General features: G+C 41.7%; 1 non-coding gene and 1 pseudogene across 1 annotated transcript; both read right to left on the minus strand.

Annotated features, from left to right (window-relative positions):
• Positions 1-1030: 1030 nt before the first annotated feature.
• On the minus strand, positions 1031-1465 carry LOC148165024 (small ribosomal subunit protein eS17 pseudogene; annotated as a pseudogene).
• Positions 1466-8944: 7479 nt separating this feature from the next.
• LOC114207209 (small nucleolar RNA U13) lies at positions 8945-9046 on the minus strand. The gene has a single exon (XR_003608808.1). It is a non-coding gene; the product is annotated as a small nucleolar RNA U13 (small nucleolar RNA).
• Positions 9047-10995: the final 1949 nt, after the last annotated feature.

Below are 10995 nucleotides of genomic sequence, written 5' to 3' on the forward strand. Positions count from 1 at the left end.
GCTCCCACCTGGGAGAAGCTTACACTTGAAAAAACTTCACCATTTCCTCCCCTGTAGCTGCTACTTGACCCTTGTGGAGGAGACCAGAACTACACTTACATATCTTCCAACACTGGCCAAAATTTGTTGAAAAGAACCTTGTATGCAGGGATTTCTGAATGAAAAATAGCCACTTATTTAAATGTTTTAGCTATAATGTTTTCTGATTCTAAACTGGCTACATTCTCAGATTAAGAAAACTGATTTGATGTTGTGAAGTTTAGGATTTTCTTTTCAAGAATAAAATTCAAATAACTTGTGTTCCATTCCTTAATGTTTAGTTTTTGTGAAGAACAATATGACAGGATGACTTTACAAAAAATGGACCCTCTATCCTTGTTGGTGGTAGCAAAATAAAGAGCAAAAATTTGATTTGGGTTTGAAAGTTTCTATCAATTGAGTAAGAATGGCCTCATTTTAAACAGCTTTCATAGTATATATATAATTATCTGTTGGTTACACCCACATCCTGTTCTCACTTAGGATGCATTTTGGAGGGGAAGAAAATTTAAATGTATTGGTTATTAAAACAAGAGGCTAATAATACTCTAGATAGCAGGTGGTACTCAAGGCACTTATTGGTTGGTTCATAGACAGCTCTGCAGCTTGGGGAGGCAGGACTGTGGTCCACAGTTGAAATGGAAAAAGATGTGATGGTTTGCTGTTACCTACAGATCATCTCCATCTGGATGACCCTTGTACACTTTAAACTCAACCCTAAACCTAACCCTAAGCCCATCAGCTTCTGCCTTAAACCTGCTCTGCCCTTGTGCCCCCTGTCCTGGTAAAGGTTATCACCAGCCATCTAGTTGCCCAAGGAAGAAACCTGAGCATTTCCCTTTATTTCTCTTTTCTTCTTTTCTTTTGCCCCTCACTCCTTACTTCTAGTCACCTACCAAATCCTGTTGACTCTTTCATTTTTTTTAGTTCTTATGGATTTACTTTTTGTTGTCCAAGGATTATTGAAGATACTACAGCACAGCAGAAAGACTCAAACAGCTCCACGTGGTATTTGAAATTCATCCCAACTGTAGGCTGAGTGACCTGAAGGTTGGATATAGTGCCAGAGCCCAAGAATTTCAACATTTCCTCAGTGTCAAGCTCTACTTCAGTGATCTCCTGATCCAGGGCTGAGACCTCAGGCACACAATTATCTCTGCTTTCTGTCTCCTCCTGCTATAGCTTGATGGAGATATCTCTTACCGAGCCTCTCTGAATCTGCTTCATCTCATGTGTGGCAAAGGCTGCTATCTGGTTGCAGAACTTCTTGCTGGGAAATATGGCAATCTCCATCACACACGTTGATGGGGACGTCATTGCCCAGGCACGAGTAGTACTTCTCAGTGATGATCCAGGCTGTCTTTTTTATGGTTTTGGTGCAAATGTGGCCCGTGTTGGCGATTCTGATAAAAGATGGCTCTACCATTTATTTATTTATTTATTTATTTGATTTATATCTGGAATAAATTCCATTTATTTATTTGTTTTTCTTTTTTCTTTTATTATGTTCAGTTAGCCAGCATATAGTACATCATTAGTTTTTGATGTAGTGTTCAACAATTCATTAGGCTCTACCTTTTATTTTTTTTTAAAGATTTTATTTATTTATTTGACAGAGAGAGACACAGCGAGAGAGGGAACAGAAGCAGGGGGAGTGGGAGAGGGAGAAGCAGGCTTCCTGCCAAGCAGGGAGCCCCAAGTGGGGCTCGATCCCAGGACCCTGAGACCATGACCTGAGCCAAAGGCAGACGCTTAACAACTGAGCCACCCAGGTGCCCCTAGGCTCTACCTTTTATTTATTTTTTATTATGTTATGTTAATCACCATACATTACATCATTAGTTTTTGATGTAGTGTTCCATGATTCATTGTTTGCCATAACAACCAGTGCTCCATGGAGTACGTGCCCTCTTTAATACCCATCACCAGGCTAACCCATCCCGCCACCCCCCTCCCCTCTAGAACCCTCAGTTTGTTTCTCAGAGTCCATAGTCTCTCATGGTTTGTCTCACCCTTCGATTTCCCCCCCTTCATTTTTCCCTTCCTGCTATCTTCTTCTTTTTTATTTAACATATAATGTATTATTTATTTCAGAGGTACAGGTCTGTGATTCAACAGTCTTACACAATTCACAGCACTCACCATAGCACATACCCTCCCCAATGTCTATCACCCAGCCACCCCATCCCTCCCACGCCCCACCACTCCAGCAACCCTCAGTTTGTTTCCTGATTTTAAGAATTCCTCATATCAGTGAGGTCATATGAGACATGTCTTTCTCTGATTGACTTACTTCGCTCAGCATAATACCCTCTAGTTCCATCCTAAATGCTACTTGAATCCATTCATTTTTCTGCATCCCTAGGAACACTTCCCTCAGACCTCCATCATCTCTTACCTGGCTTGCTGGCAGGTAGCAGCTTTCTGATTTCCCTACCTCCTTTCTTACCTCACTCTAGGCCATTTTCCACGTGGCATCCAAGCTGATCTTCATCAAGTGCACATTTAATTGTCCCTCACTTGCTAAAACCCTACAGTGGTCCTATGCTGCCTCCAATTAATGTCCAAGGTCCAGTGGCTCACATAGTCCTTCAGGAATAGGTCCTGGGGTCTTTCCAGCTCTGTCTGTTGCCCACCCGAATTTCCATGCCACAGTCAGCTTCCTACAGTTCTTTGAATATTCCTTGCTCTCTTCTGCTGTGGCTTTTTCTCCTGTTTTCCCTTGTGTTTGAAATGCATACCAGTCTCCTATTTGTTCTTCAGATTTCAGCTTAAATGTGACTTTCTGAAAGCTTTTTCTGACTTCCTCAATTCTTCATCAGGTTTCCCTGTTATAGGCTCCTATACTGGATGTTGTTGATCATGGTCCGGATTGTGTGTTGTCATTGCTTGACTAAGTCCTCAAGTAGTTGAAGAGACACCTGACAGTGGGGTTCTCTGTGTCTCAGTGTTGTATCTTCAGTAATTACCCTGTGGCTGTTCCTCAATAAACATTTGTCTATAGTTTGTGGGAGTCCAAAATGGATGATTGCCCTCAGAGAGATTTGATAGCAAATACATTAAAATAAAAAATTTTTTAAGGAATTTTATTCCCAACCCCATCTCGATTCTTTACAGTTCTATTCTCCAAATACTGTGAAGTTTTGAGCGGTGCATGGAATAGCACCTTTCTACCTGGTATGGTAGAAAAAGCCTCAGACTTGGCCAACTTTTAAATTTTTTTTATTTTAAAATTTTTATTTATTTATTTTTTAAAGATTTTATTTATTTATTTTATTTTTTTATTTTTTTAAATTTTTTATTGTTATGTTAATCACCATATATTACATCATTAGTTTTTGGTGCAGTGTTCCATGATTCATTGTTTGTGCATAACACCCAGTGCTCCTATTTATTTATTTTAGAGAAAAAGAGAGAGACAGCACCAGTGGGAAGGGCAGAGGGAGAGGGAGAGAGAGAATCCCAAGTGGGGATTCAGACACGGCTTGATCCCAGGACCGTGAGACCATGACCTGAGCTGAAACTAGAGTCGGATGCTTAACTGACTGTGCCACCCAGGCGCCCTTGGCCAACTTTTTAAAAAAATCTTAGTACATGCCAGCCTGTGTCTATGTTATGCAGATTACACATATTATTTCATCTAATCCTCATAAACAACTCTATTGGATAGACATTATTATCTTCATTTGTCAGATAAAGAAATTGAGGTACAGAGAATCAGACCTCAGATCACATCAATGCTCTGTCACTTATTAGCTGTGTGACCTTGGTCAAACAACTTCTCCTTCTGAATGTTCATCTTCTCAGCCATAAAATGGAGAAAACACTTGCTGACAACTTGGATTCCAAATTTTTAGTTTAGTTTATTTTTTTAATTTTATTTATTTATTTGACAGAGAGAGACACAGTGAGAGAGGGAACACAAGCAGGGGGAGCGGGAGAGGGACAGGCAGGCTTCCCGCGGAGCAGGGAGCCTGATGCAGGGCTCGATCCCAGGACCCTGGGATCATGAACTTAGCCGAAGGCAGACACTTAATGACTGAGCCACCCAGGCGTCCCTTTAGTTTAGTTTATACACCATGCACATTACACCTTGGCCTCCCATAGGAAGGCCCCTGATTCAGTGTCCTGTGTCAGTGAACAAATGAATGTGAGCTGTGGCATGGTGATGTTCCAGCCCACCAGCCGTCAGGACAGCTTTAGCAGCGTAGCCAGTATGTTTGTTCAGCTAATTATTTTATTGCAACTTTTTCTTATTATATTATAAAAATATATGGAAAATGAAAATAAACACTCTGATGCTAGTGATGAATAAGAATAACTCACGATTATTCAGCACTGTGCCAGTTATTAACCTATTGGCTCTCAGCTTCAAACCCACAGTTCTATATTCTGCTTTGTGATGCAGGGACTGGGGCTCTGTCAACCACATTTTGCCTTTGTCAGCTGCTTCCTTTTAGGCTCTATCAATAAGCAACATTAGAGGGAGACTGCGTGGCAAGATGAGGAAGAAGGGATTTACTCTTTCCTCTTTGCTTCTGGTTTTCTTTCTGGTTGGCTTCCTGTTCCTGTCACCAGTGTCCAGCAATGCTGCTTCTTCACTCCAGCAGAGCCAGTTCATTCCAGAAGCAGGTTGTTACTGGCTCAGTGTGTCCCCTAAAATTCATATGTTGTAGTTCTAACCCTCAGTACCCCAGAATGTGACCTTATTTGGAGATAGGATCTTTAAAGAGGTAATCAAGGGGCACCTGGGTGGCTCTGTCAGTTGGGCATGTGACTCTTGGTTTCAGCTCGGGGCATGACCACAGGGTTGCGGGGTAGAGCCCTGCATCAGGCTCTGTTCTCAGTGCGGAGTCTGCTTGTCCCTCTCCATCTGCTCCTCCCCTGCCCTCAAATAAATAAATAGATAAATAAATAAATAAAATCTTTAAAAAAATAGAGGTAATCAAGTTAACATGCATTCATTAGGGTGGGCCCTAATTCACCATGACTGATCTCTCTCTCTCTTTTTTTTTAAAGATTTTATTTATATAGTAGAGAGAGAGAGAACACAAGATGGGGGAGGGTCAGAGGGAGAAGCAGACTCCCTACAGAGCAGGGAGCCCAATGTGGGACTCTGTCTTGGATCATGACCTGAGCCGAAGGCAGCTGCCCAACTGACGGAGCCATCCAGGCGCCTGACTGTCTTTATAGGAAGATATGCATAGAGGAAGACAATGTGAAGAGACATAGAGGGAAGATGGCTGTGTACAAGCCAAGGATAGAGGGCTGGAACAGCTCTTTTCTTCACAGCTTTCAGAAGGAACCCTCCCTGCTGACACCTTAGTTTTGGACTTTTAGCTTCCAGACCTGTGAGACAATAGATTTTTGTTAAGTCACCCAGTCTGTGGTACATTGTTATGGCAGCCCTAGCAAATAACATTCAGTAGGATCTAGTTTGAGGTTTTACCAGCTTGCAAAGGCAAACTCATTGTATCCCTGCAGAGACACCAGCTCAGGTGGCTGGCACCCCTTTTCAGGGACTCTCTTCCAAGCTTCTAAGTTTTAATTACAACCTCTTCCCTTTGTTCCCCTAGCCCTATGAACTGCTTCCTGCTCTTGCTACCTGTGAAAGCTTAGTGTTCTTTTTGCCTTTTCAATTACTTAGTTAACAATTCTTTATTATCTAGTTAAACATTGTCTATTTTAAATTCTGTTAAAACAACTGGAGCCTAGGGGGCAGGTTTGCTGCTGGCAGAGCCTTGAGGGCACGACCCTGGCCTGGTAGAGCTGCAGGGTGGGGCTGCTGCCCCAGTGGGTCTGGAAGGCCAGGCATTTCACCAAAGAGGATTATTCTCAAGACTGAAGATCTAATGGAATTTACCATGCTGGGTTTTGTACTTACTTGAAACCTATCATTCCTTCCTTTTTTCCTATTCCTCCCTTTGGAATGGGAATGTCTATCCTTTGCCTGACCTGCTCGTGTGTTTGCGAAGCATGTAACTTGTTTGATTTCATAAGCTCATAGCTGGAAAGGAATTTTGCTTCAGGATGAATCACAATTCTAGTCTCACCTATAACTGATTTAGATATTTAGATGAGAGTTTGGACTTTAGACTTTAGAGTTGATGCTGGAATGAGTTGAGACTTTAGGGGTTGTTGGGAAGGAATAAATGTATTTGGTATGCAATAAGGACATGGATTTAGGGGGACCAGAGAACAATGCTATGGACTGAATTGTATCCCCACAAAATTCATATGTTGAAAGTCCTAATCCCCAGTATGACAGAGAAATCTTTTCTGGCATAGCCTTCTCCAGACTGTAATAGATACCTTTCCTCTGATGGTAGCGACAAGAATCATAGAGCTGACAAATTTAGCACAATCGAAACAAAGATGGCAATTCTTTTTTTTTTTTTAAAGATTTTATTTATTTATTTGAGAGAGAGAGCACGAGCAGGGGTAAGGTTATAGGGAGAGGGAGAAGCAGACTCCCTGCTGAGCACGGAGCCCAAGGTGGGGGTGGATCCCAGGACCCCGAGATCATGACCTGAGCCGAAGTCAGACGCTTTAACCAACTGAGCCAACAGGGCGCCCTATAGATGGCAACTCTTAAGCAAACCGAAAGTGGTGAATTTTGTTTTCTCATTTGAATGTACATTGGACTTAAGTCTATTTTCTGAGTGTTTAATTGTTAAGGAAAATAAAGTGCAGAACAGAATAAAATGTTGAGAATATATAAAGATTGGGTCAAAAGTCTTCATAAAACTTAGGATGCTTTATTTTCTCACAGTAACTTGTACATTCTATATGCCATTCAGTTTCCTGTTCACATGTTGGCCTCATTACTCCGGGAGCTCCTTGAGGGCAGGCTGGGGGATATTTAGTTACCTCTGTATTTTCTAGTTTCCAGCACAGTGGCTGGACCATACTTGACATTTAATGCAAATTGTTTAAGCTTAAATTTAAATTCTGGAAAAGGGCCTGTTTCAACTCCCCATTGTCAGTGTCATCTCAGACCTATCGATTACCCAGAACAGAGCCAGTGGAGAAAGGCGCAGCTCGGTGAAAGGGGTGTACCTTGTCCAATTTAGACATAGAAATTACTTTCCGTTATGGTGGGTTATTTTGAGAGGGTTAGACATGATTTACATGTCAGTCAGTGGCCAGAATGGTTCTCATGTCTGGAGGGAATTTATGTCTCTGCTCTTCTTTGCCTAGGTTTTGAAACTTTCGTTATTTAATAATAGTTGCTATTTATTTAGCACTACAGCATGTCGGGTGCAGTGCTGAGGGCTTTACATAATGAGCTGTCCTTCAATAACCACAACAATGCTATGAGATGGGTAATCCTTATATGTAAAAAATCTGCGGATCTGCAAAGTTAAGCAAATTGTCCAAGGCCACACTGTGGGAAATGCAATAACTAGGATTAAAATTCAGGTCTTTCTGACTCTAGAGTTTGGCCCTTTCCAATGGTCTTTTTTCCTGCTCAAGCAGAGCCCCTAGACCTTTAGAACGGGATGATGGATCTCCTGACTCTCTCTCCACACTGGGATACTTTCTCCAGGTATAAAAACTCAAAATCCCAATTATCCCTCTGAAAAAGTGATGGCTAAATTTTCCAGTCCCCAGTTTGAACTGGTTAATACACCTTCCCTTTCTTACATACCATGCTGAAGGAGACATTTTACAAAGTGGCAATGTGAGGTACAGAAATGGGCAGGGAACTTTACTTTGTGTGCCCTCTCAACATCTCTTGTCATATCTGTGCTTGGAAGGGTTGATATGATGATTAACTATGTTATAGAAGACTATTGGTTATATAGGGCTCATTTAATAATATTTTCTCTTTTCATGTATATATATCCACAGTGCTGAGCAGCAGTGTTGTTAACCCAAATTGGGGATTGTACAAAAGTCCTTCCTAAATGGCTTTGGAATGTGTTAAAATATGTCTGTATATATTTAAAGAATCATAAAAGATAAGAGCTAGGGCACCTGGGTGACTCAGTCAGTTAAGTGTCTGACTCTTGGTTTCAGCTCAGGTCATGATCTCAGGGTTGTGAGATTGAGCCCCACGTCGGGCTCCACACTCAGTGGTTTGTCTACTTGAGATTTTCTCTCTCTTTCCCTCTGCCCCTCCCCCACTGCACTCTCTCACACACTCTCTTTCTAAAATAAATAAATAAATCTAAAAAAAGATAACAGCTACTGGATCATATTTATTGTAACAGGTTTCCAGTATGTTAAGGCTAGAAGAACTTAAGTTAATTCAGAAATCTCTGGATAACATGGATAATACACCCAGAGGTAGACATGAAAACTTCCCTTGAAATGGAGAGGTAGAAAAAGTAGATTTTATTAATCCAGTGTTTTTCTTATTTTTCATCTGTCATTTAAAGGTGTATTGAAATTCTGTAGCTTGAAACTTCAGACTTGATCACATTTCTTTACCCTGGATGAAGTGTCTTAAGGCTGAGAAGGCCACCTGGCTGTTTCAGAATGAGATTGATTCAAAGTCCCCGTCCCCCAACTCCTCTGCCCCAAGATATGCCTTGTCTTATAGTCAGCTGATCAGGTCACACTTTAATTCTAATGGTACATCCAGAGGTGACCGTCTCTGCTAGACTTATTTACTCATTTGGAGTTTGTTGTAAGGCCGAGTCCTTGGGGGAAGCGATGGCGTGGGTGTAGTGGTGGCATCCCGGTGCCCTGTACCAGCAATATTAGCGCTGAACGCTGCAGCATCTCATGCTTGGGGGTGAGGAAAGTGGTATCCTGACCAGGCTGATCCTTCAGAGAGATTTTCAGCCTGTTCTTAACTGCATCTTTCAAGCCTTGTTCTCCTTCTAAGCTGGAGATTTTGTCCTCCCCATATACTCTCCGAACGTTTTTAATTAGTTAATTAATTATTATTTTTTCACATCAGACGGGTAATGTGCCAAGGTCGTAACAAGGTTTGAGGAAGGCACATGTCACAGTGGTGTGAACAACCAGTCATCATGCTTATGAACTACAAAAGGATCCAAACATTTCAAATTTAAAATATAAAAGAATATGGAGCGCCTGGCTGGCTCAGTCGGTGGAGTGTGAGACTCTTGATCTTGGGGTTGTGAGTTTGAGCCCCATGTTGGGTGTGGAGATTGCTTAAAAATAAAACCTTGGAAAGCCTGGGAGTTTCAGTTGGTTAAGTGTCTGCCTTCAGCTCAGGTCATGATCCCAGGGTCTTGGGATGGAGCCCTGAATGGGGCTCCCTGCTCTGAGAGAAGCCTGCTTCTCCCTCTAGCCGCCACTCCCCCTGCTTGTGCTCTCTCCCTCACTCTCTGTCAAATAAATAAATAAATAATATCTTTTAAAAAGATAAAACCTCAAAAAAAAGAATAGTATGATGAGCTCCCATATACTCTTTGCTTTATTTCTCTCTTTCTATACAATATTTTCTTTTGCTGAACCATTGGAAAGTAAGTGGTGGTATGATGCTTCACTCTAAAAACCGCATGTATCTCCTTAGTACAAGGATGTTGTCCTACATAGCCACAATGCCATTATCATATGCAAGAAACATAACCTTGATATAAAATCACTGAGTACAGTTCATGTTCAAATTTTCCTTAGTCCTTAAAACGTCCTTTATAGCTACATTTTTTTGGGGGCAATGTAATCAAGCCTTTAATACCACTTTTATGCTAGATGAATTCACACATAATTGAAAATATCGGGGCACCTGGGTGGCTCAGCCTTTAAGGGTCTGCCTTCGGCTCAGGTCATGATCCCAGGGTCCTGGGATGGAGCCCTGCATGGGGGCTCACTGCTCTGCTGGAAGCCTACTTCTCCCTCTCCCACTTCCCCTGCTTGTGTTCCCTCTCTTGCTGTGCCTCTCTCTGTCAAACAAATAAATAAAATCTTAAAAAAAAAAAAGAAAATATCTTAGATCATCTCAAATATCCCAGGACTCAAGTTTGATTAATTTTCTATTTCAAACCCAAGTCCATATTCAATAGTGTTTCATCTAAGGATATTTTGAAACATGTGACATTTGGTGTTAATACTTTTGGAACTCTGGAATAACCCGTGTCCAATATTCCCAATGTGTTAAAACTAGAAAGAAAACTCCTTTCTTTTAGCTGTTTTTGTTGTTCTTATCGCTGGTTTTTGTTTTTGTTTTTTACCATGTTAACCATTTTTTTTTCAAGGTTTTTTTTTAAAGATTTTTTATTTATTTTTTGACAGAGAAAGACACAGCGAGAGAGGGCACACAAACAGGGGGAGTGGGAGAGGGAGAAGCAGGCTCCCCCTGGAGCAGGGAGCCTGATGCAGGGCTCCATCCCAGGACTCTGGGATCATGACCTGAGCCAAAGGCAGATGCTTAACAACTGAACCACCCAGGTGCCCCTACCATGTTAACCTTTTTTTTTTTTTTAAAGATTTTATTTATTTGACAGAGAGAGAGACAGCGAGAGAGGGAACACAAGCAGGGGGAGTGGGAGAGGGAGAAGCAGGCTCCCCGTGGAGCAGGGAGCCCGACACGGGGCTCGATCCCAGGACCCTGGGATTATGACCTGAGTCTAAGGCAGATGCCTAACGACTGAGCCACCCAGGCGCCTCCTTGTGAACCATTTTTAAGTGTAGGGTCTAGTGATATTAAATATATTCACATTGTTCTGCACCAGTCTCTTTAACTCTTTTCATCCTGCAAAACTGAAACTCTGTATCCATTAAACACTAACTCCTAGATCTCCACCTCCCCACCAGCCCCTGGCAACCACCCTCCTACTTTCTGTCTCTGTGAATTTGACCACGCTAGGTACCTCATGTAAGTGGAATCATGCAGTATTTTTTCGTGACTGGCTTATTCCATTTAGCAGTTTCCTCAAAGTTCATCCATGTTACAGTGTATGACAGGATTTCCTTCATTTTTCAGGCAGAATAATGTTCCATTCTATGTAAATACCACATCTTGTTTATCCATTCATC

The sequence above is a fragment of the Eumetopias jubatus genome, unplaced genomic scaffold, assembly GCF_037043125.1.
Source record: "Eumetopias jubatus isolate StellerSeaLion01/CBP00866 unplaced genomic scaffold, mEumJub1_p1.0 scaffold_1, whole genome shotgun sequence".
Lineage (NCBI taxonomy): Eukaryota > Metazoa > Chordata > Mammalia > Carnivora > Otariidae > Eumetopias > Eumetopias jubatus.